The sequence below is a fragment of the Apodemus sylvaticus genome, chromosome 15 (assembly GCF_947179515.1).
Source record: "Apodemus sylvaticus chromosome 15, mApoSyl1.1, whole genome shotgun sequence".
NCBI classification, from domain to species: domain Eukaryota; kingdom Metazoa; phylum Chordata; class Mammalia; order Rodentia; family Muridae; genus Apodemus; species Apodemus sylvaticus.
Genome location: NC_067486.1, coordinates 76440295 through 76462595, shown reverse-complemented (window position 1 = coordinate 76462595; position 22301 = coordinate 76440295). Strand labels below are relative to the sequence as shown.

General features: G+C 43.9%; 2 long non-coding RNA genes across 2 annotated transcripts in view; one reads left to right on the top strand and one right to left on the bottom strand.

The window, feature by feature from the left end:
* The window catches only part of LOC127666110 (uncharacterized), a 90211-nt gene extending 68271 nt beyond the window's left edge, over window positions 1–21940 (bottom strand). The window contains exon 1 of the long non-coding RNA XR_007973544.1: window positions 21827–21940. This is a non-coding gene — a long non-coding RNA (uncharacterized LOC127666110). The remainder of the gene's footprint in view (window positions 1–21826) is intronic.
* On the top strand, window positions 6878–7581 carry LOC127666111 (uncharacterized). The gene is made up of 2 exons (XR_007973545.1): window positions 6878–6977; window positions 7340–7581. It is a non-coding gene; the product is annotated as an uncharacterized LOC127666111 (long non-coding RNA).
* Window positions 21941–22301: the final 361 nt, after the last annotated feature.

The window sequence follows — 22301 nt, the reverse complement described above, 5'->3', positions numbered from 1 at the left end:
GTTAAACCTCTCTGGAAATCCCCCCTTAGACACATGCAGACACATGTCTTCTAGGTAAATCTAAATCCAGTCTATTTCACATAAAAGCCCACTTTTTACAATTACTAGATTCCCCAAAGGCTTGAGGGTCTCCCATAATACAATATGCATTAAGTTCACTTGTAAAAGCTTTCAAAACCATAACAGTTCTAATACTGTTCAAAAGACCAAAGTCCAACTCAGTCCTTGTTCAAGCTGACGCCTCATGAGCCGGGACTCTGCTGTGTGCATCTCTCTCCACATACTGCTCTTCCCACCAGAATGTCTTTTTAAGTTTGTCTTCAGAATTCTAGGGTTTCTCTAGTCCACCTCTTCAGTGTCCTCCATATTTTCCTGCAGAGACCTACAAAGCACACAGCAAGTTTGCCATAGCAGCAACTTACTCCATTTCTGCAACAAAATACCTACATATACAACTTAAGGATGGGAGGGGTTTCTTTCCGGCTCAGAGTTTGGAAGCAAAGCTCCTCATGCTAGAGGCCTGAGTTGTGACAGAGGGACCATGAGACAGCTGGTTACATGGCCACCATAGCCCAGAAGGGAAGAGATGAGAGCTGGTGCTCTGTAGAACATTCTGTAAACACTTTCAAGTTTAACCCTATTAGATTCTGTGGAGTAGATGATGAAGATGCCATCTACTGAGACACCTGGGAAAGATTCCTGCAAAGACACAATCATCGCCCCTTGAGCAGCTGCCTGACTCTCAGGTATCACTTCCACTACGTGGAAAACAAAGGTCTCTTGGGTGGCCATCATTCTATGTGTTCAGGTTAGTTCTTCTATGCAGGAAGGACAACAATGACCGCTCCCGGTGACAGCCTCTTTTGCCTTAAGACTCACATGATTGTCCTTCTCACTTGAATATTCTTTCAGAAAGTTGCTTTTTTCTTTCAACTTGACAGTCAGTTCTAGAGACCTACTAAGTGGTAAGTGGCTGTCAAGCATAATCAGTGCGTGAAAAGCAAGCTGAGGACAGCTGTGGGCTGGGAAGAAGTGCATATCCTCTTTCCTTGGGCCCTCACTGTGTGCTGGTTCTCTTTTAATCTCAGATAGTAAGAGAAAACAGCACTGGCTAGGCCTGATGATTCGGTTAAACTTTATTCTTCTCTTTCTTCATCCAGGTACCAGAGAGCAGACTCCAGGGTTGGGCTCACAATGACCTTGCTAGAGCATCCCTCCAGAACATCTGCTGTTGAATTAAACTCAACAAAGACCCTAGGTCTCTATGTGCATCTGTTTGCACTTCCACCTTTTGTTAACTTCACTGGAGTGTGTCTGTGTGTCTGGCCATGCATCCCTGTAACAGTGTGTGTGTGTGTGTGTGTGTGTGTGTGTGTGTGTGTGTGAGAGAGAGAGAGAGAGAGAGAGAGAGAGAGAGAGAGAGAGAGAGAGAAGGTGGGTACTTAATCAGTGCGTGCTGAATTAATTAACTTTATACATGATTACGAGGTACTTTAATAGGGTACAGCTGGGACGACTGTTAGCTTCAGTCACAGGTAGTGCAATAGTCATGGAGACACAAACAATAGCAGTCAAACTAGTTTTTCCTAACAGCTCTTGGTCTCTAGGCACCTGTTGGGGCACAAAGTACATGTACCATGTGCCTTGTTTTTCAGGGCTCTCTCCAGCTGCCATATATTTGTGTGGGGTGGGGACTCACCTAATCTCTTACCCAGATCCTTACCAATTCAGTAATACAGGCCAGAAAAGGAGGGAGAGCCCACTTCTACCATGGTTAGCAGAAGCAGTGACCAGCCCAGACACAAGAGTTCACAATGAATGGGACTCTTCTTTTCCAGTCTAGAGTATCTGGCACTGAACACACTATAACAAGTCAAAAATGATTATAGAAAGGCAAAATCATTACATCTACAATTAAAGAGGGGTTTGTTTTTTACCTTCAAAAAGCCTTAACTCCCCAAACACAAGTGATTTGTATGTATCTAAACTGGGACCTGTATTTGTTAATAGACTGAAATAAATAGATACTGTTGCACCATCACACAGAGAGCACAGACAGGTGAGAGGAGGTTGCTGAGGTGCATTTGCATTCAGTTATCAAAATAAGATATGAAAAGCACCTCACAGGAGAAAGCAGGACTTTTGAACAGCAATATTTTGCAGTTCAGTGATTCCTAATGACTCCAGAGATGCTGGTACCTGTCACTGTGTACCTACTCTTCACAAGCACTTATATTTAGCACTTCAAAGATGTTGATGGCAAATAAGAAAAGGGCCCCCTACACAATGTAAGGCTGAATTTATGCTCTAGCCACCTTTGTGGCTAAGTTTCTCTTACTTATCAAATCAAAGCTAATATTTCCTTTACTATACAGGAATATTGTTGCAAAATGAAGTGGGGCAGGGGAAAAACACTAGCCATATAGAGATACTATACATTGAAACAAGCTTTTAAAAAGTTGAATCTTTCTCCATGCATGCCTCTGTGTGTGTGTGTGTGTGTGTGTGTGTGTAGGCCAGAGGCCAGCTCTGTGGAGTCAGCTCTCTCTTTCCACATTTACAAATTCCCAGGACTTGAACATGGGGTGGAGAGGGCTTCGGCATGCATTTGCAGCAAGCACTTTTACCTACTGAAGAATCTCAGTCACTCCACGAATAACCTCTTAAAGTTTACTAGTTTCTTCCCCTCTGCTATGTGTAAATGGGCAGTCTCATTTCCTATTTAGTTTGGAGAAATGTTATCCCAATGGAAGTGGCAAGACAGCTGTGGGGTAGAATCAATTTCCCTCTTTATTTCTTATGTCTTGGTGTGGAAGGTCTCTTCCTTCCTCCTTCTCCATTCTGACAAGTGCTTCAAGGTGGGGTGCTACATAGGTGGCCTACTCCTGGCCTCTCTCCTCTCTGTGTGTGGAAAGAACAGCGATGGCCTCTCTGTGGGCTATTTAAAGGTGAGCCTAAAGCCTGGGCGCCTTCTCTCCATTTCTTTACTTTCTTGATCTAATCTGCCTTTACAGAATGGTCCCGTGTAAACACAGTAAGCATGACCATGGTGTGTGATGTGTGTGTGTGTGTGTGTGTGTGTGTGTGTATGTGTGTGTGTGCTGTGATGCTCAATGGTAGAACATCTGCCCAGCATGCATGATGACTTGGGTTCAATCCCAGCACAGAATAAATAAAAACATCTGAAGAAAGACCATGCACATCAGAGGAACCTTTCCTGACTTATCACTGCTGGTGACGAGATATCCGAGTCACCACAATCCTGGGTCCTGTCTTGCCCATCCAATCTCCAGTGGGTGCTTACTGTGCAGTCAATGAATTAAAGCAAATGCAGAACAGAAAAATAAAATGCCCTAATTCCTTGCTTCTTCCAGAGTGTTGCTTCTGTGGTTACTAAGAAACACAGTTAGCCTGTTGCCTCCAGTGTACTTCACCTCCTCTTACAAAAATTCCCTCTCTTGAGATTTCCAGTAGACTAGCACCAAGGAAAAGGGCGGGCACTGGGACTATTGCTACACGGCTACATGGTCTCCCCCCAACACACTCCCCCCTCAGGGCTCTTGAAGCTGTAGTGGCTCTCACCCCATTTCCTTCACCACCTCCCAAGAGTAATTCCCCTCAAGGGATGTCTCTTTTTTTGCAGACAAACACATCCTCTGGTTTTTCTGCCCACTTTTCCTCCATTGGCCATATTCTCGTTTTTGTCTCTGTCACAACTTGTCTTACTGCTCCATCAGTCCAACATCCCCAAGAGCAGTATGAAGCACAGCTCAAGTGAAAGGCAAAGGAAGGTCTTTATCTTCTAGTGAAATTAGATATCACACAGAAAACACTTTGAAGCCTCAAACAATCCTTTAAAAATACCCAGACGTTACTCTGAGAAATTCTGCAAAAGTCTTATCAGTAATCTTATCAGATGTTTTTCTCAGGCACCAACATTCCACCCAAGGAGAAAAGAAAACAAACAGAAGTTCCACCCTACACAATGAGTAATGTCACACTATTTCCTGACACAATCATGTCTTGCTTCAGCTAAGTTGTAAGGCAAGAGTCTTTATAGAGATTACTGGTAGAAACATTATCCAGTAGTTTCTCCTAAAACCCTAAGGAATCAACTCTGAAGATCCCTGGACCCAGCTTATAAGTAAGATGTTCAAGTCATATAAGCCTTGGAGAATTCCTCAAGAGAGTCAGTGGCTGAAGGTTTTGGTCAGACTGGCCTCTCTCTATAGGTAAAAAAAAATGGGGGCATTTATTGAACTCAGTCAGTGTCTCAGGGTGGCCCGCTTACTCTGGAGAAAGGCTCTGTGCCAGTTTGAGCACTGCCTTGATTAGCATCTGGACATGCCAGGTTCTTAGTTGACTTGGGGATCCACAGATCACCTGCCATGCTCTCTGCCTATTGCCTATCTCAGTAGTCTGAAGAGGGGAACTATAAGTCTGGGCCCATAGTCACTGTGCATGACTTAGTTGTCACATCTGTCATGCAAAAGCAGCTGGGCTTGGAACAGTGTGGGTTACAAAGTAGGAGTTATTGTGACTTTTTGGGGTCTGGTTAAAAGAAAAAAAAAGTCTTACAAGGTAAAGGTCAGCAACAGAAGATGTGTGGAATACTCTCTAACTTTTCCACGGTGAGGCCTTCTAGGGCCAGGGCATCCTTCTGGATTTGCTGAGGGTGGGTGTTTCCTTTTTAAAGGTCATGCACCAGAACATATGGATGTGGTAACAGTGGGCTGGCTGACTGGCTTTCATGTGCTAGTGGGTGTGACTGTTTATAAGAACTTCTTGAGAAAGCTGAGTCCCTAACACTTGCAAACTCGGCACTCACAGGAAGCTAGTTTCTGGAACAGACCCTTTTGTATGTCCAAGAAAAGAAGCCTTCTTCCAGACCTCATTAGAAGAAGCTGGCTTTGGAACAGAGCATGGTCAGCCTGTGAGAGAGAAGCTGAATTTGAATAAGAATGTAATTCCTCCCTCTAGAAAAAGGAGAGGGAGCTTTCTTTCCAAGAAGGCTAACCAAGAATGGCATCCCAGGGATGTTTTTAGCTAATCATGTTCACAGTGGAGTAGAACAGGAGAACACTTACAGTTCCCCGGGGCACTGGGGAGAGACGGTTCAGTGGTTGAGCGTACTTACTGCTCTTGCAGAAGACCCAGATTCTGCCCCCAGCACCTGCATCACAAAGCCCACAACTGCCTGTAACCATAGTTGTAGGGAACCCAAAGCCTCCATGAGAACCTCATGCAAGCAAACTCTCACACACACATACACGTAAAGACAATAGATAAGTCTCTGCTTGAAACTGAAAATGTGCCTGCAGATTAATCTCATTGTCTACTAGGTCCTATCTTACCTTCTTTTCCAAAGTACTTCTTTTTTTCCTTTCCTTTCCTTTTTTCTTAATTTTTTCTTCTTTAGGTTTTTTTTGATAGGGTTTCTTTGTGTAGCCCAGGTTGTTGTGGAACTGACTCTGTACACCAGGCTGGTCTAAAACTCAGAGATCCACCTACCTCTGCCTCTCTGCCTCTCTACCTCTCTGCCTCTCTGCCTCTCTGCCTCTCTGCCTCTCTGCCTCTCTGCCTCTCTGCCTCTCTGCCTCTCTGCCTCTCTGCCTCTCTGCCTCTCTGCCTCTCTGCCTCTCTGCCTCTCTGCCTCTCTGCCTCTCTGCCTCTCTTCCCCTCTGCCCCTCTGCCCCTCTGCCCCTCTGCTTCTGCCTCTACCTCCTGAGTGCTGGGATTAAAGGTGTGAGCCACCACAGCCTGGTTTTAAAGTACCTTTGAGAGTCACTTTCTCTACTACTCCTGAATCTTCCCCACCATCACCTGTCCTCACCCTCAGATACTTCCTGTCTCTTATTTAGCCCTTCTCAGCCCCTCCTCTAATTTCTAAAGAAATCTATTTTGTGTACCACAGCAAGAAGTCTAATCAGTCAGGATGGTCTAGGACCACCAAACCACAGATGGTTGTTTCTCACCCCTCACTCAGCTCTGCCCCGTTATTTGCCTGGATTTGAGACTCAGGCTCAAATGCTGCTGAGATTGTAGAATGGAGAAAAGGCTATCAACCTTGACGAGAAATTCCTTGGAGTGGTAGGAGCCACTGTGTTTGTTTACCATGCATCGACCCCACCCACCGGTAGCCAGGAGGTACATCCCTGATAAGAATTTGGAAGATGCATGCACACAGGGCACATTTGGTGACTAGTATATAACTCCTTTGTTCAAAAAGCATGCAGCCAAAGAACCTGAAAATGTCATGTTTTCTAAAGTAAAAATCAAAACTCAACTGCTGCCCTTCCATTTGGCCCTACCACACCTTCAGAATACCCTCCCCCTACACACATACACATACACATCTGTGATTTTTTTTTGTGGTATTAGCAAACTTTGTTTTATTTCAATAGCAGAATATTTATAATCCAGTCACAAGGCTAAGATGTACTTAAGAGAGCATCTCACTCTTAAACCTTCCGTATGTGCTGCCGAGTCTTCAGTCATCTGTTTAAAACACACAGTTCTGGGGACTTGCTACCTCCCAGGTAACACATTCCACCCTTGCAAATTTGAACAGCCCTGGTGGTTAAAAAAGCAACAATAATAACACATGTTAAATCCTTCATCAGATGAAGCTAGTACCTTCTGCCTTTTCCCAAACAAGGCAGCAAAGCCCTACTTTAAAAAGAAAAAAAATCTGATGAAGGTGTTTCAGCAAGAAAAGAACACAGAAGAAGTTCTGACTCTATGAGTCTCACTCTTGCCCAGAGGCTTCTTCTTGAGTCTGGACTGTGAGCATCTCCTAAGAGACAAAGAGAGACAGAAGGACACCAAGGCAACCAGTCTGCCTTGTTTACCAGAGAACGCAAGGGCGCCCTCACTGCTGTGCTGAGCGGAAGTATTTAGACAGAAGGCTGTGCGGTCCCAGGCTTTGTAGTGACTCACTAGCAAGGCTGTAGATCTGAACTATGAGAAACACTGAGGTACGTGCTTGGGGTGGTCACGGGCCAGAGCAGCAGAGGAAGCTCAAGAAAGGCTCTCCTGCATTACTGATCAGACATGAAGGTTAGTGTCTTGAGGTCAGGGAAGCCGCTGGCAATGCAGCACAGTTCTGCTGACCTTTGGGCGCAGTGACAGCGCTTCTATTCAGGAGCATCCTGCGTGTTTTGAACACAGCTCTAGAACCCAAACTGAGACTCACTGCCCTGTGCTCACCACGTGACCCTGGACTGGCCCCATCAGTGTGCGGTGAAGTATCCCATTCTCCGGCTGTAGTGAGGATCCAGACAGAAGCCTACCATGCTGGTCTCAATGACTCACAACTCCCTCTTGTCCTTCTTTCTAGACTTCCCAATTCAGCTTTGCACGCCGCAAGCTCAGACTGGCTGTCCTCCTGGTGATGGCTCCACTGCCTGAGGGAATGAGCCAGGGACCGTTCTAACTGAATCTGACTCACACTGTTGCTCTGAGACTTCAGCTCTGAGTTCATGGAATATAAGCAACATGTCCACACAGAGTCACATTCAGTGACAGACCAAGAAACCCCATTTCATGTCCCAAACTTTGCAAATACAAGAGGTAGACCTTCCCACTGCCTCTCCTTTTATTTCCAATTCTAATCAGCTAATGCATAACTTCAAATGTACGTTGTATCTTTCCATCTTTGTGGCTGAATAATTGACAATTATAGAGATATATAACAACTTGCTTCTGTACTCCCCCAGTGATGGACATTTGGTTTATTTCACCTTCCGACGGATAAAGACGGGTATATGAGGGTCTGTTACAAGTCTCACTTTCAGCTCATTTGTTAATAGATGGGATAGCTGGCTTACAGGGTGATTTTGTCTGTAACTTTTTGAGGAATTGCTACAGTGTTCCTGGCATGGCCAAACAACTATACATTTATCCCAGCAACGTGTGCAGTGCCCATCTCTTCATATCCTTGACAACATTTGTAATTTTCTACATTTTCGGCATTATGTATTTGTATCACAGCCCTTTAGGTAAGTGCAATATGCTGTGTGGAATCGCATGATGGCTTTAATTTGCATTTCCCTGGTGACTAACAGTGCTGAGTAGCTTTTTCTGTGCTTCCTTGGAACAATGTCAAGGAGAACTTAATAGGATAGATAACATTCTAGCAAAGCAAAAGGGAAATAAAGCCCCAAATAGCTTAAAACAGTTATAAATACCCAGTCACCCCTATGCCCAAACAGAGCCAGTTCCTCACCTTGCTTCAAGCCTGACTCCCTAAGGCCATAGGCAGAACCATTACCAGGTGCATCAGTTGTTCTCTCCCATCACCCAGGCGCAGATAAACACATCTGTTTTCATTCCCAGCCCCAGGTACAGACAGCTAAGCCTCGGATTCTCCTTATCAAACAGCCTTGCTGTGCATTCCTGTTCAGAGTCTTGACAAAACTGTCACATCACATACTCCTCAAAGGCGAGAGCACCCAGAGGTGAGGAGGAGAATAGTCACCGAATGCAGGTGGGCAGCTCCCACACCTGGGCCTTTCAGTCTCCCCAAGGTAAAGGGTGCCAAGAAAGGAAAATAACCGACCTCTCTTCTCTATCTCATCATTGTAGGAGGACACCAAAGTGAAGGGCAAGGGAGCCATAATAGTATGCACAAGTGTCCACAAGAGTTCTACCAGGGAACTCCTACAACTGATAAACACCTTCAACAAACTGGCTGGATACAAGACAAACTTGTTGCATACAACAACAACAACAGCAACAAAAGTATCCCTCTTATATACAAATGACAACAGGGCTAAGAAATAAATCAGGGAAACATTCTCACAATAACCACAAATAGTATAAAATATTTTGGGGTAACTCTAACCAAGCAAGTGAAAGACCTATATGATATAAACTTCAAGTCTTCGAAGAAGGAAATTGAAGAAGACATAGGAAGATGTAAAGATCTCTATTGCTCATGGATAGGTAGGACTGACATAATAAAAATGGTCATAATAATAATAAAATAATAAATTTTAAAAATAATAAAAAACAAATAAAAATGCCAGCTACAGATTTAATGCAATCCCCATCAAAATCTCAACAGTTTACAGACTCTGGAAGAACAATACTCAACTTTATATGGAAAAACAAAAGGTAAGGATAGCTAAAACAATCCTGTACAATAAAAGAACATCTGGAAGTGTCACTATCCTTGACCTCAAGCTATACTACAGAGCAGTAGTGATAAAAACTGCATGGCATTGGTGTGAAAACAGATTGATCAATAAAATAGAATCAAAGGCCCAGGCATAAATCCACATACCTATGTTTTGATAGGTGTCCTCAGTTTTGATAAAGAAGCCAGAAATGGGCAACTGAGTTTTGATAAAGAAGCCAGAAATGTACAATGGAAAAAAAAAGAAGAAGAAGAAATTATTTTCAACAAATGGTGCTGGTCTAACTGGATGTCCACATGTTGAAGAATGCAAATAGATCTATCACCCTGCACAAAACTCAAGTCCAAGTGAATCAAAGACTTCAACATAAAACCAGATGCATTTAACCTGATAGTACAGTAAGTAGGAAACAGCCTTTTACTCAGTGGCACAGGAGACAACTTCCTGAAGAGATCAGCAATTACTAAATGGCACCCCATGAAACTATAAAGCTTCTGTAAAACAAAGGACACTTTCAATAGGACAAAATGGCAGCTTTCAGAATGGGAAAAGATTTTCACCAACTCAACTTCTGACAGAGGGCTAATATCCAAAATATGCAAAGAACTCAAGAAACTAGACAACAATAAAGCAAATAATGCTGTTTAAAAATATGATACAAGCCTAAACAGAGAATTCTCAATAGTGGAATCTCAAATGGTTCAGAAACATTAAAGAAATTTTCAACATCCTTAGCCATCAGGGAAATGCAAATCAAAGCAATTCTGAGATTCCATCTTATACCTGTCAGGATGGCTAAGATCAAAACCACAAGTGATGGACAGCACATGCTGGTGAGAATGTGGAGCAAGGGGAGCACTCCTCTACTGAATGTGGGAGTGCAAACTTGTGCAGCCACTAGAGAGATCAATATAGCAGTTTCTTGGAAAATTGGGAATCAATCTACCTCAAGACATAGCTATACCACTCCTGGGCATATACCCAAGTGATGCTCCATCCTACCACAAGGACACTAGATCAATTATGTTCATAGCAGATTTACTCAAAATAGCCAGAAACTGGAAACAACTCAGATGTCCCTCAACCAAAGAATGGATAAAGAAAATGTGACACATTTATACAATGGAATATTATTCAGCTGTTTAAAAAAATGACATGAGATTTTCTGGAAAATGGATGGAACTAGAAAACTTCATCCTGAGTAAGATAACTCAGATCCAGAATGACAAACATTGGTATATACTCACTTAGAAGTAGATATTAGCTGTAAAGTAAAGGATGATTATATGACAATTCACAGACCTAGAGAGGCTGAATAACAAAGAGGGCTTAAGGGGTTGAGGGTAACACAAGGATCTTCCTGGGAAGAGGAAATAGAATCGCTTCTGTGGGTGGACTAGGGGCACATGAGGATGGGAACTGTGAGAATCAGGTGGGAAGAATAGAGAGAGAATACAGACAGAGACAACTGGAATTGGCAGGCATTTCAGGAGTAAGGTAGAAACCTAGAGCAATGGAAACTCCATGGAACCTACGTGGGTGACACTAGTGGAGACTCCTTAGTAATGAGGAGATGGAGCCTGAACGGTCTATGCTCTGTAACCAGACAAGAACTCAAGTGGAGGGATTGGAACACCAACCCAGCCACAAAACTTCCGATCTCGTTTGTTGTGCTTGCAGGATGTGTTGGGACCAGAGCCTAACGTGACCATCATCAGAGCAATCAGATAGACTTCACTCTGCAACTAATGGCAGCAGATGAAGAGTCCCACAGCCAAATATTAGGTGGAATTCAGGGAGTCCTGTCAAAAATGGGAAGATGGATTGGATTGGAGAAGCCAGAGGGATCAAAGACCCCATAAGAACACAGCCCACAGAATCAATTGACCCCCCCAACTCAGGTGGGCTGACAGAAATCAGGGAGCCTGCATGGGTCTGATCTAGGTCATCTATATATACGCTAAGATTATGTAGCTTCATGTTCTTGTGAGATTCCTAATAGTAGGCGTCTCTGACTCTTTTGCCTGTCTTTGGGACCCTTTTCCTCCTACTGGGTTGCCTTGACCAGCATTGATGTGAGAATATGTGCCTGGTCTTATTGTAGCTTGTTATACCTATACCATATTTGGTTCATGTCTCTGGAAGGCCTACTCGTCATAGGGAAGGTGAAGGAGAGGTGGATGGGGAGAGGGAATGGGGGAGAGAGACTTGAAAATGGGGAGTGATGGAAAACTGCAGTCAGGAGAGAATACATGAAAAGGGAAAAAAGAGTGGGGGAGCCCACTGGCCTCAGAGGCCCAGAAGCGCAACCTGGCATGAAAACAGAGCTGTCTTGGTTTTCTTGCACTCTTCACATAAAGTAATACAAAATTTCTTTTCCATTGTCACCAACTAGGCCATTTGAGCCCAGATCAGCTGGTCTGCTTTACAGTGATCTCAGACAAATCGAGGCTGTCACGAACCAGGAGAACCAATGGGATTGCGTATGTGGACATATGCTCTGAGCTCACTGAAAGGCAGTAGCTATATAAACACATGTGTGTGTTTGTACTTAACTTTGTTTCTTTATGACCTAGTTGAGGTGGAGAACCATTTGGGGACTAGTTAGAAACAGCATGTGCTAACTGCTGCACCTGCCTCTTCCTGAGCATTCTAGTCAAGGTGCTCAGGTAGAATAAATCCCTTTCGCTCTCTAAGAGGAAACTTGTTCAGTCATCCGTATTCCAGAACCCAGGGTCTGAGCCCTGTGCTGTGGGTCTGCACTAGGGGTCAGGGAGCTTTATCCAAACTGTAGTGTGGGAGAGCCTCAGTAAAATAAAAAAGATGGATCTCACTGACCAGTTTTACATTATTTAAAAATACTATAAAATGTTTTCATAAAAATAATATTTAACACTGTGATGGTTGGTGTATGCTTGACCCAGGGAGTAGCACTATTAGAAGGTGTGGCCTAGTTGGAATAGGTGTGTCACTGTGGGCATGGGCTTTAATACCCTAGTCCTAGCTGCCTGGAAGCTTGTCTCCTCCTGGCACCTCCAGATGTAGAACTCTCAGTCCTCCTGCACCATGCCTCCCTGGATGCTGCCATGCTCCTGCCTTGATAATAATGGACTGAACCTGTAAACCTGTAAGCCAGCCCCAATTAAATGTTGTTTTTTGTAAGAGTTGCTTTGGTCATGGTGTCTGCTCACAGCAGTAAAACCCTCACTAAGACAAACACCAATTCCAAGCATCCAAACTGATACACTGGTAGCCACCATGACATTATGGCCTTTCGCCCATGGCCACCTGGAAGCATTTCCTCCAACTCTAGCTCACCTGAATGAAACGTTGTTACTTGAAATAGCCCACGGATTATTCTATGTTGTGAGAGTTCCCTGTTAGGTTTACGGAGAGTTAAGCAGGGTTGCTGGCTGGCAAGTGTTGGGGGTTGGGAGGATGTCTCTGAGCCTGGAGAAGGGAAGAGTAGGGAGGCCATTTGGAGTGACAGGTCTAAGAAGATAGCTTCACCTTCTCACCACTTCTGTCCAAAGAGGAAACTGAGGCCGGGTAGTTAAGATACAAACTTTGTAACTTTTTGACCCAGGAAGTTTTGAGAGCGATAATAAGGAAATGATTATAGAGTGCTTTGAGCTTTTCAGAGACAAGTGGTATTTAAAATACAAGGTATTATTACCTCCGTAGAGTTTTTCTTTTGACTACCACTGTGCTTGAAAATGTGGGCAGAACACCTTTATTTTTCAAAACTCGAGCATTTAAAAAAAAAATCCACGCGCACAATACCTACCCTCAGCCCCATACGCTAAGGCTCGGCTCTCTTGTCACTAGATAATTTAAATGTTCAAAGAGATCTGGTATTAGTTTTATCAGGCAACTTGGCCGTATTCCACTAGAGACATTTACCCTCGCCAGCTCACTCTCCGCTCCTGCAATCTGAAGGACTGTTTGATTAACTGTGAAAACAGTATTACATCTGAGGTCTTACATACAAGTACTAAACATCGATCACAACAGGTATAAGGTAGGATCATGTCTTTCGAAGTCCCCAAAATAAATCAGGGTAGCCCAAGACCAACTGGTCCCTTGACAGAGGGCCGGTTGTTGAGTCTTAGAACTCAGTCTCGTGAGAAGATTCCATGAGTACACTCCCAAGACCGAGACACCCCTGTCTTGGAAGATTCTGAAACTGAAAATCAGAAGTCAGTTCAAGTCCCCATTTCATGTGTGTGGACCATTCCCCGAGAAGGCCCTGGAGTGTCATCCTCTGTTTGCTTCATAGGCCCACACCAAGTGTCACACTAATGTGATGCAGAAAGGCCTGTGTATCCTTACAGGGGTGGCACTGAGGGTGCAGGCTCTGTAGAGAATCAGATGCTGGTTCACACCCCAGGGCTCTGTAGCTGGAAACAGGTTGCGCGTCTGCTCTAAATCTTTGGTTCCTCATCAGAGATGGGAGGAGGCTATTAATAGCATTTTTTTTCTTTCCTGGGGTTGTTTTGAGAATTTAAAGCAAGCACTGAGACCAGGACACAGAAAAGACTTGATTCGTGTTAGCGCTTATTAAAAATCTGTAACAGTCCATGTGCCCCAGGGCTTACTGCTATTTCTTCCGAGTTCTGCTTTCAGTGCACAGTGGAACTAAAGATAACCATGCAGCTATTGCCTCTGACCCGCCTGGGTGCGCTTACTAGAACGAAAGGAAAAAGGAAATACACGGTGGCCCAGAATGGGGCTCCAGAGAAATCCAAAACGAGCTGCGGTCTAAAAGTGACTTCTTCTCTCCAAGCCTATTTTTAGCCAGCTGTGAACTTCTCTAATACGCAAAGAGTGATGCTGGGCTCCCTGAATAGCTCCACGGACGAGCTCCTCCCTGCTTCTGCTACTATGTGAATTTATGGAGTTCTGGTCTCACACTTCATTAAAGAAATATACGATGGTGCAGAGACAGGAGGCCAGACACCTATAACTCTTGTCTCAGTCTCCCAGTGATAAATCTTAGTAGTGCTTCATTTGTGGAGGAAAAAGGAGTAACCAACGAGATGCTATCTACAGCCCCTCTTTGGCTGGCTTGGTTTGGCTTGCTTTTCCTTCTTTTCTTTGCTCTAGATCTTTTCTTTTCTTTTCTTTTTCTTTTTCCTTTTTTCCAGTTGTTTGTAATGGAGTTGTTTGTTAAGAGGTCACAAAACAAGAGATCTAGTCAAAAGTACTCTCAAATATGTAAGTACGAGTTTGTAACAATCCCTAGATAACTAATGCTAAGGAATTGTTTTTCCACATCCAATGTCAGTTATGATGGCCAAGAGGCTCAATAGGTTCACTGCAACTGTGTTGGATCAAAACGCTCTAGATTTTATTTAGACTCCATTGCCAACTGTCACACACAGTCTGGTGTTGAGGGTGGGATGGAAGGAAAGTATGGCATCTATGTCACAAAACAAACACTTCTAAGAATCCCTGCATCTGTTTCACACTTTTACCGGCTTAGCTAGAATTAGGTCCAGTGGCCACCCACAGTGGGAAGGTGACTTGAACAAAAGGCTTGGAATGGTCAGACTTCCAAAGAGTACCCGTCATGGTCTTGATAAATAGCCACTGAAGAACCAGGAGAAAGCTGGTGTGGTGAACCAGGAGATCACTCCTAACACTTGGGACCAGCCTGGTACCCAGAAGGAGTCCCAAGCTAGCTGAGTTTTATAATGATGCCCTGTCTGAAAAACAAACCAGACAATCAAAATAAGGAAAGGAGAGTGCTTAAAGAATAAGAACAGTCAAACAGTGTTGGGGCTGTAGCTCAATAGTAGGGTACTTGCCTAGCACACCCAAGGGCCTGGGTTGCATTACAAGCACCCCCAAACACACAACAACAACAACAACAACAACAACAACAACAACAAAAGCTGGTTAAGGGACCATCAACAAATGACAGACAGACCTGCCCAGTGATTCAACTGTCATTTGTTTTCTAATCCCTCTTCCTGTAGCATGAGTCCCCACCCCTTCCTGCTCACTGAATAGTCCTCTGATACAGGTTCCCAACTGTCTTGACTTCCTGCTGTTTGTCTGGCTTCCTTGACTATGGTTAAGCCAGGTGGGCAAGCATAGCTTCATTCTTTTTTCTCTTTGTCCAGCACAGTGTCTGGCATACATTGATTAATCTATAAGTAACTTGTTTTATCAAATCAATATATTTTCAAAAAACCAAAATTGATTTATTTTTCCACCATTTGGGTTTTTCTACTTAGAAGCCTAGAACCAGAGTAACAGCATGCCAGGATGATTTTCCCTAGTGTCAATTAAAGAATATCAGAGATATTCTATTTAGCCTAAAATATCACATGTTAATTATAACATGTTAATTTTTAATGGATTAACTCTGTTACTTATTCTGAAGCCTTTGACCTCAAGAATGAATGATAATCCAGAACACAGAATTGTAATGATGACACGATGAGGGCCTCTCTAGATTACATGTTGAAAAGGACAAGAGAAATGGCATCCAACCATGGTTTCTGAGAAGCCCTTATTAACCTTGCGGTACCCTGGGGTCCTCTCTTGTATTCTCCCATACCCCTACTTTGTTCTATGTCTTATGCGAGGCCACAGAAGTTAAACCAGGTTTGTATGTGCACACCTGTGTCAGAATGTGAAAGAGTCGTGACAACAGTCATGCCTGCAACCAAAGAAGCCATTGGGATCAGAGCTCACCAGGTTAAAGAACCTCTGGGAGGAGACAATGCTGGGAATCCAGTAGAGGTCAGATCACAGCTAACAACCTTAAATGCGAGGCTAAAGAGAGTAGACATCACTGCTTGAACAAGAGAAGATCAATTTTTTTTTGTGTGGAGATCATATGTACCATGCTGCTTGTTTAAAATTTCCCTGTGTAATGTCCATGATGATAGACTCTATTCTCATATGACATGTAGTTCTCACTACCAAGGCAGTGCTAGCAGAAATGTGGCAAATGAAGGACACGTGGTGACGTTGATATCTAGACGCAGTAACTCATGATTAGTGTCAGTTAGCAAGAACATGTCAGTCACTATTTTTGTGTTGACTCTCCTCCTATCCCTACCTCTTACACCTCTTACTCTAGTCTGTGGAATATTTCTCTTATCAGCATATTCCATCGGCCTCAGCTCTGGCCCCCAGAGACCCATGCTAATAAGTAAAGGGCAAAAAAAAAAAAAATAGTCCCTGTCACAAGTACACTGGAGGGCAGACAGGGCTGTTCACTGCAGAGGATGGAGAAGAGAGAGTCTAGAGGTCAAATACTAATTCAACAACCATACAAGCATTCAGGGAAATACCCATCTCTGTTCTAAACAACTGCATGGTTCTATGTGTCAGATGGTGTGGCAGAGTGGTCCTGTTTAAGTAAAATACAGATGCATACTTTAGGAACTGACTGTTCTTCTGGAGGACCAGGATTCAGTTCCCAGCACCCACATGGAGCACTGTTTAACTCAACTCCAATGAATTCAACAGCCTCTTTTGGACTCCATGGGCACTCAGTATGTGTGGTGTTCATTCACACATGGAGACAAAGCATCATAAAAAAAAATAAAATAAGTGTTTTAAAATGATATATGTTTTAAATGATGTATTCTAGTGTGTGGATTGGTGAGTTGGTTGGTTTTGTTCTTTTAACATTGGGTGGCCACATACATTAGGTTTCTTACTATTTCATTTATTGTGTTAGGGATCAAACCTAGGGCCTTCCACATAGTAGGAAATGGTCTGCCTCCTACCCCACTGTATGAAAGACTTGACCAATAGTGTGTAAGCAGAAGAGTATGCCATGTCTTCTGATGACCTTGCTTAAAAGACAATGAGTGTTCCTCTTCCCATTAGCTTCCTCTCCAGAATTTACTGGCTGGAACTCTAGTCTCCATCTTAGACACATTGCTAAAAAACAAATAAGTTACTCATGCTTGGTTAAAGTACACATCTCTTCTTTTCTTTGGTGTGTGTGTGTGTGTGTGTGTGTGTGTGTGTGTGTGTGTGTGCATTGGGGCATTACTCACTTGTGGTATATACCCCACATGCTTGCAGTACCCATGTAGGCCAGAAGAGGGTGTCATATTCACTAGAGTTTGAGTTCCAGGGAGTTGTAAGGTTCTATGTAGATCCCAGGAGCTGAATCTTGGTCCTCTGAAAGAGCAGCCAGTGCTTAAAGTACACATTTTCATTTTACTTAAACAGGTGGAACAGTGTGGTCTTAAGGTGTAATTCAGAAAAAAAGTTGTCAATACCTTGATTGGAGTAACGATCAGAAATACCTATAGCACATTACAAGCATATAGATACATACCAGAGTTGTATCTCTGATACCTTGACTCAAATTCAGAGAATCAGTTTGCTATCAGGGCCTCTAGGCAGGGATCTTCACACCAGTCTGAGGACATCAGCTAAAAAATCAAATCCACAAAAGACTCTATTTTCAAACATGATGCTGAGTAGGAACTTCCTCCTATAGCGCGTTGTCTAGGTTAGCAGGAGTCCTTAGTTCTGATGCCCAGAATCCTTTCAGCTGCAGTCTTATGCTCCCCCCAGAGTGATGGTTCCTAGGGGGTAAACCTACAGTGAAAATTAAAACTGGTTTAAATAACTGCCATCTAATGAAATCAGGCTTGAAAAGGAGTCTAAGACCAGAAGAATCAAGGTAAGGGGACACTTGTTCCTGCTTCATGTCATAGCAGGAAGGTTAGTGAGTTCCTAGGATCCCCTCACCTAGGGTTTGTATCACTGGTAAGTGTGTGTGTGTGTGTGTGTGTGTGTGCACGCATGCATGAGTATGCATGATGTGATGTTTGTGTGAGTATGCATTAGGTGTGTATGTCTGTGTGTGTATGCATGATGTATGTGTGTGCTTCCAAATGGAGGGGAGGGCTAGTTCTTGGGAGCAAGAGGCTCACTTGGGGAAAGTAGCCTGAATCCCAGCCCATCTGGATGCACCTGCCCTTGCAAAGGAGATGGCTCTGTGAGTCCCAACTATGTAGGTGACGACCGAATATCAGTGATGACGTCAGATCGGGCTCGCGATGAGCAAGGGTTCAAATGAGCACCTCCTGTGCCCTGGATGTGAAACTTTATTCTACATGACGAGATTTCTAAAGGGTTCATGTTAGGCTCTTTTCTCTCGCCTATCTATACACTTTTTAGTCTCTACAGAGGGGGTCAAAGTTCTCCCAAGTCCCTCTTTTGCATAATGTCTTTATGACTACCCCTACTGGGTTGATGCTCTCTATGTGGTTTGAATGTGTGTGGTGTACACTCCTCTCTCTGGCCAGATCTGCTCTCAAGATCCTTTCTCAACAGATCATGGTGCATTGAGGAGGGACCCGCACTCCTGTCCCCAGACTTTGGTTCTTCATGTCTTCTTCACATCTTCTCAGGCTAAAGTTTAAGTCTCCATTTCAAATTAGATTTCTCATCTGCTTCTCAATGTCTTGAAGGAGAAAGGGGCAGGTGGCCTGCCTCCAGGGCAGATAAATTCTATTCCCCTTTCGTGCTAAGAGTCCTTTTCGAACTCACTGCCCATGAAAGGGAATTGATTTGTCCCACAGTCAAACAACTCTGAACTGTGTTCATTCCACAGTAAGAAGCCCAAAGGACATCCCAATCATATTGTGTCCAAGTGAGCGGGTGCGTTATCACTCTGCCACTTGGGGAAAATCAGCAACAAAGTGTCTCCTCCACATACTTGCCTTTCAGATGCCAAGCCAGCAATGCGCTGAGGCTGGGAGGGGCTTCTCTCCTTGGCTGTGGGGTTCTCCACTGTCTCCATCTCCAGCGACGCTTGCTTGTTCTCTCCATCTCTGTCTATACAGTATGACAGTTTAACTTCCACACTGCTTCCACACCCCTCTTTCCCTGGGTCAATATCTGCTTCAGAGCCGGACCCTGAGACCAGAAGGAACAGCTCAGAACTCTGCCAGTGAAGCTAATTTGGGCGAACCACTCCCACTGCTGCTGAGAGCAGGTCATCTGTCTGTGCCGCCATAGCGCAGCAGGAGGGAGCTTACCTGCACCCTGCGCGGTTAGCTGCTGCTGAGCAGATCAGAGAGGCCTTGGGAAGCTTAGAAGAAGCAAAAGAAAGGTCATGCTCCTTCCTTTGAAAGGCTTCTAATGGGACGGGAAGTTTGATGTGCCCAGTTAATAAAGAGATGAGAGGTGGGCAGCAAGTCTCTCTCCAGCTACGCCTCATCTTTGGACAGTTTCCCCACAGTGCTGACCTAGCAGCTGTCTTTTCTTCTCCCCTTATTACTCTCTTGCCTTTCTCTGAAAGACATCTTAGAAAGAGAGCCGCTTTCTAACAAGACAGGACAAGCAAGACATTACCTCAAGCACCGACTTTTAGCTCAGGGAGTTGAAACCCTGTGAGTTAAGTCAGTTACCACTACCTACAGGGCCGTCTGCTTGCTTTTTGAAATGTTGCTCCTGGATTTGAAGTGCTGCCCCTCTCACTTCTTTATAACTAAGCTTTCTTTTATCAAAAAGTTCTCTGTAACAAAGGCCAGGGGTGGCACTACCTTAATATTTCAAAAACAACTATGCTCTAGGCAAAGGAAGACAAAGACATTTGCTAAATTCATTGTGTGCATAATTCCCTGTTCTTTTATTGTTTGCTTCCTGGATGAATAACACACACAAGGTATGGCTGGGAGGAGAAGGCCAGAGAGAGACAAATGAATTCACTATAGTCTAGTCCTTGAAGAACTCAGTCTGTCTTAGCACTCAGGAGGCAGAGGCAGGAGGATTATAAGCTTGATAATGAGACCCTATCTCAACTCTCTCTGTGTCTCTCTCTCTGTGTCTGTCTGTCTGTCTGTCTGTGTGTGTGTGTGTGTGTCAATGGCAGTACCACCCTTGCCTTTGTTACAGAGAATTTTTTAATGAATGAGATATATATATATACACACACATACACACACATATATATGTATAGATGTGTGTATTTATATATATATAAAGCTATTAAGCTATTTCCTCTCCATGTAATGTCTTTCCTCCACCACAGTGTTCAAGTCATGTGAGCCTTCAGTATGGCATGCTAAAATGATACTTTTTTCCAAAAGATCTTCGTACATTTTCCACTGAACCCATCAACCAATAATGAGACAAACAAAATGATACTACAGCCGCTCTATCCACCTTGAAGCCTGAAGAGCATCGACACTACTCTCCATCTCCCTCATTTGGAGAGGAGTTGGGTAATTATCTCCACTCTGCCCACATTAACAGAATGGGTAGGGTTTATCTGAATAAGAACAGTAGCACCAATGGTCAAAGACACTGCTAACCCAACAGCAATAGAGGGGTCGTATCATCCAGAAAGGACCAGGAGCCATGTGACCCATACTTGGTGTCTACTAACATCCACACTAGACCTCCACAGCTCAAATCCTTACAGTTCTGAGTTAGACGGAGAAAAAGAAGCTATCGTCAATGTACCAGATAGTGCTAGCTGCTGCCCCAAAGCTGTTCTCTACTCTGTTCCTGCCCTGCATTTAGCTACACACAGTAGGAGTCAAGTAAAACACTCCATGCCTAGCCTTTCCTCAACTTGATGCTCCCCAGGGTCCGATACCTGGCAGTCAGAAAACAGCAGATGCTTGTGTGTGACTTAGAAACTCTATGTAAGGGGAGATCTTCTCTTCTCGGATGGCAGATGTGATGGTTGGGGCTCTAGCAGCCACCATTGACAATGAAGTGGTTTTATGGCTAGAAATGACATACAGGGCAAGAAGAGAGGATCTCTGATCAAGGGCTGAGAGAGGGGTCAGGGGTGGGGGAAGGACTGATGCTCTCGACCTCAGGCTGCTTGCCTCAGATGTCTCCCAGGTGTTTATATTCATTTCTTATTGTTGCTTTGACAAATCATAACAAACACAATTTGTTTTAATCATACAGTTCTGTGGAAGTCTGACAGGGATCGTGAAGAGATAAGATCAAGGTGTCAGTTGTGTGCGTTCCTTCCTGGAGACTGATGGGAAAACTGTTCCCTCATTATTTGTTCAGTTTCTAGAAGCTGGTTACCCATATTGCTTGAATCCTGGCTGTCTCCTACCATCAAGCGAACTGTGTCAAGCCAAATCCTTGTACCATTATATCTGCTCTAAGTCTTTCTTTTCCCTTGTGATTATATCAGCCCTGCCTAAATAAAGCAAAATAATCTCTTTTAAAGTCAGTTTATTAGCAAACCTAGTATCATCCTCCTTAATCCAAGTTTGCCTCATAACCAAACTCATTTATAGGGTATAGGGGGGCAGGACATCTTTGTGAGACTACAGTGGTAGCTTTATCCACGCCCTTGTTTTTAGGCTGTGTTACGCATGCATTTCTGCAGTGTATGTTAGCTGAATTCCCACAGTTTTCCCAAGGAGTGCTGCTTGAGGTCTGCTAATTCAGGTTGTGGATCACCTGCACTCTCTGCCCTGCATCTGCCCAGCATCTTTCCTTATGTCTACATGTCTACAGGGAACCATAAAGAGGAAGCCATCCCATGAGCTGACCACAATTCCTGTGTCCCAAAACCTAAAGACTTGTCTCAGAACAAAGAAGGAAGAGTCCTAAGCTGGGTCACAGGATCCCATGGTGCTTTAGGATGATATTGCTGTGAAGAAACATCATGACCATGGCAACTCTTATAAAAACAAAACATTTAACTGGGGCTGGCTTACAGTTTCAGAGGATTAGTTCATGATCATCATGGCCTGATGCATGGTGGTGTGCAGGTAGACATGATGCTGGAGGAGCTGAGAGTTCTACATCTTGACATGCAGGCAGCAGGAGACTGTGTGCCACACTGAATGAGCATAGGAGACCACAAAGCCTGTCCCCACAGTGACACACTTCCTCCAACTAGGCCACACCTCCTTATAGTGCCACTCTCTATGAGCCAAGCATTCAAATACATGAGTCTACAAATAGGAAACCATTTCTATTCAAACCACCACACCTAGCAAATTCATGATATTGCCAGCTCTGGAACCAAGGTCTCTGGAGCCATTGCTACATCGCTTTCTTCTTTAAGCCAGTCTTTGTTTTTGAATAAAGGATGCATTATCAGATCTACTGCTATGGGGAGTTGTTCAGAGCCTCAGCACAGATGAGGTCTGTGTTCTCCTCCTTCACAGTCCTTCAAATGGCTCCAGA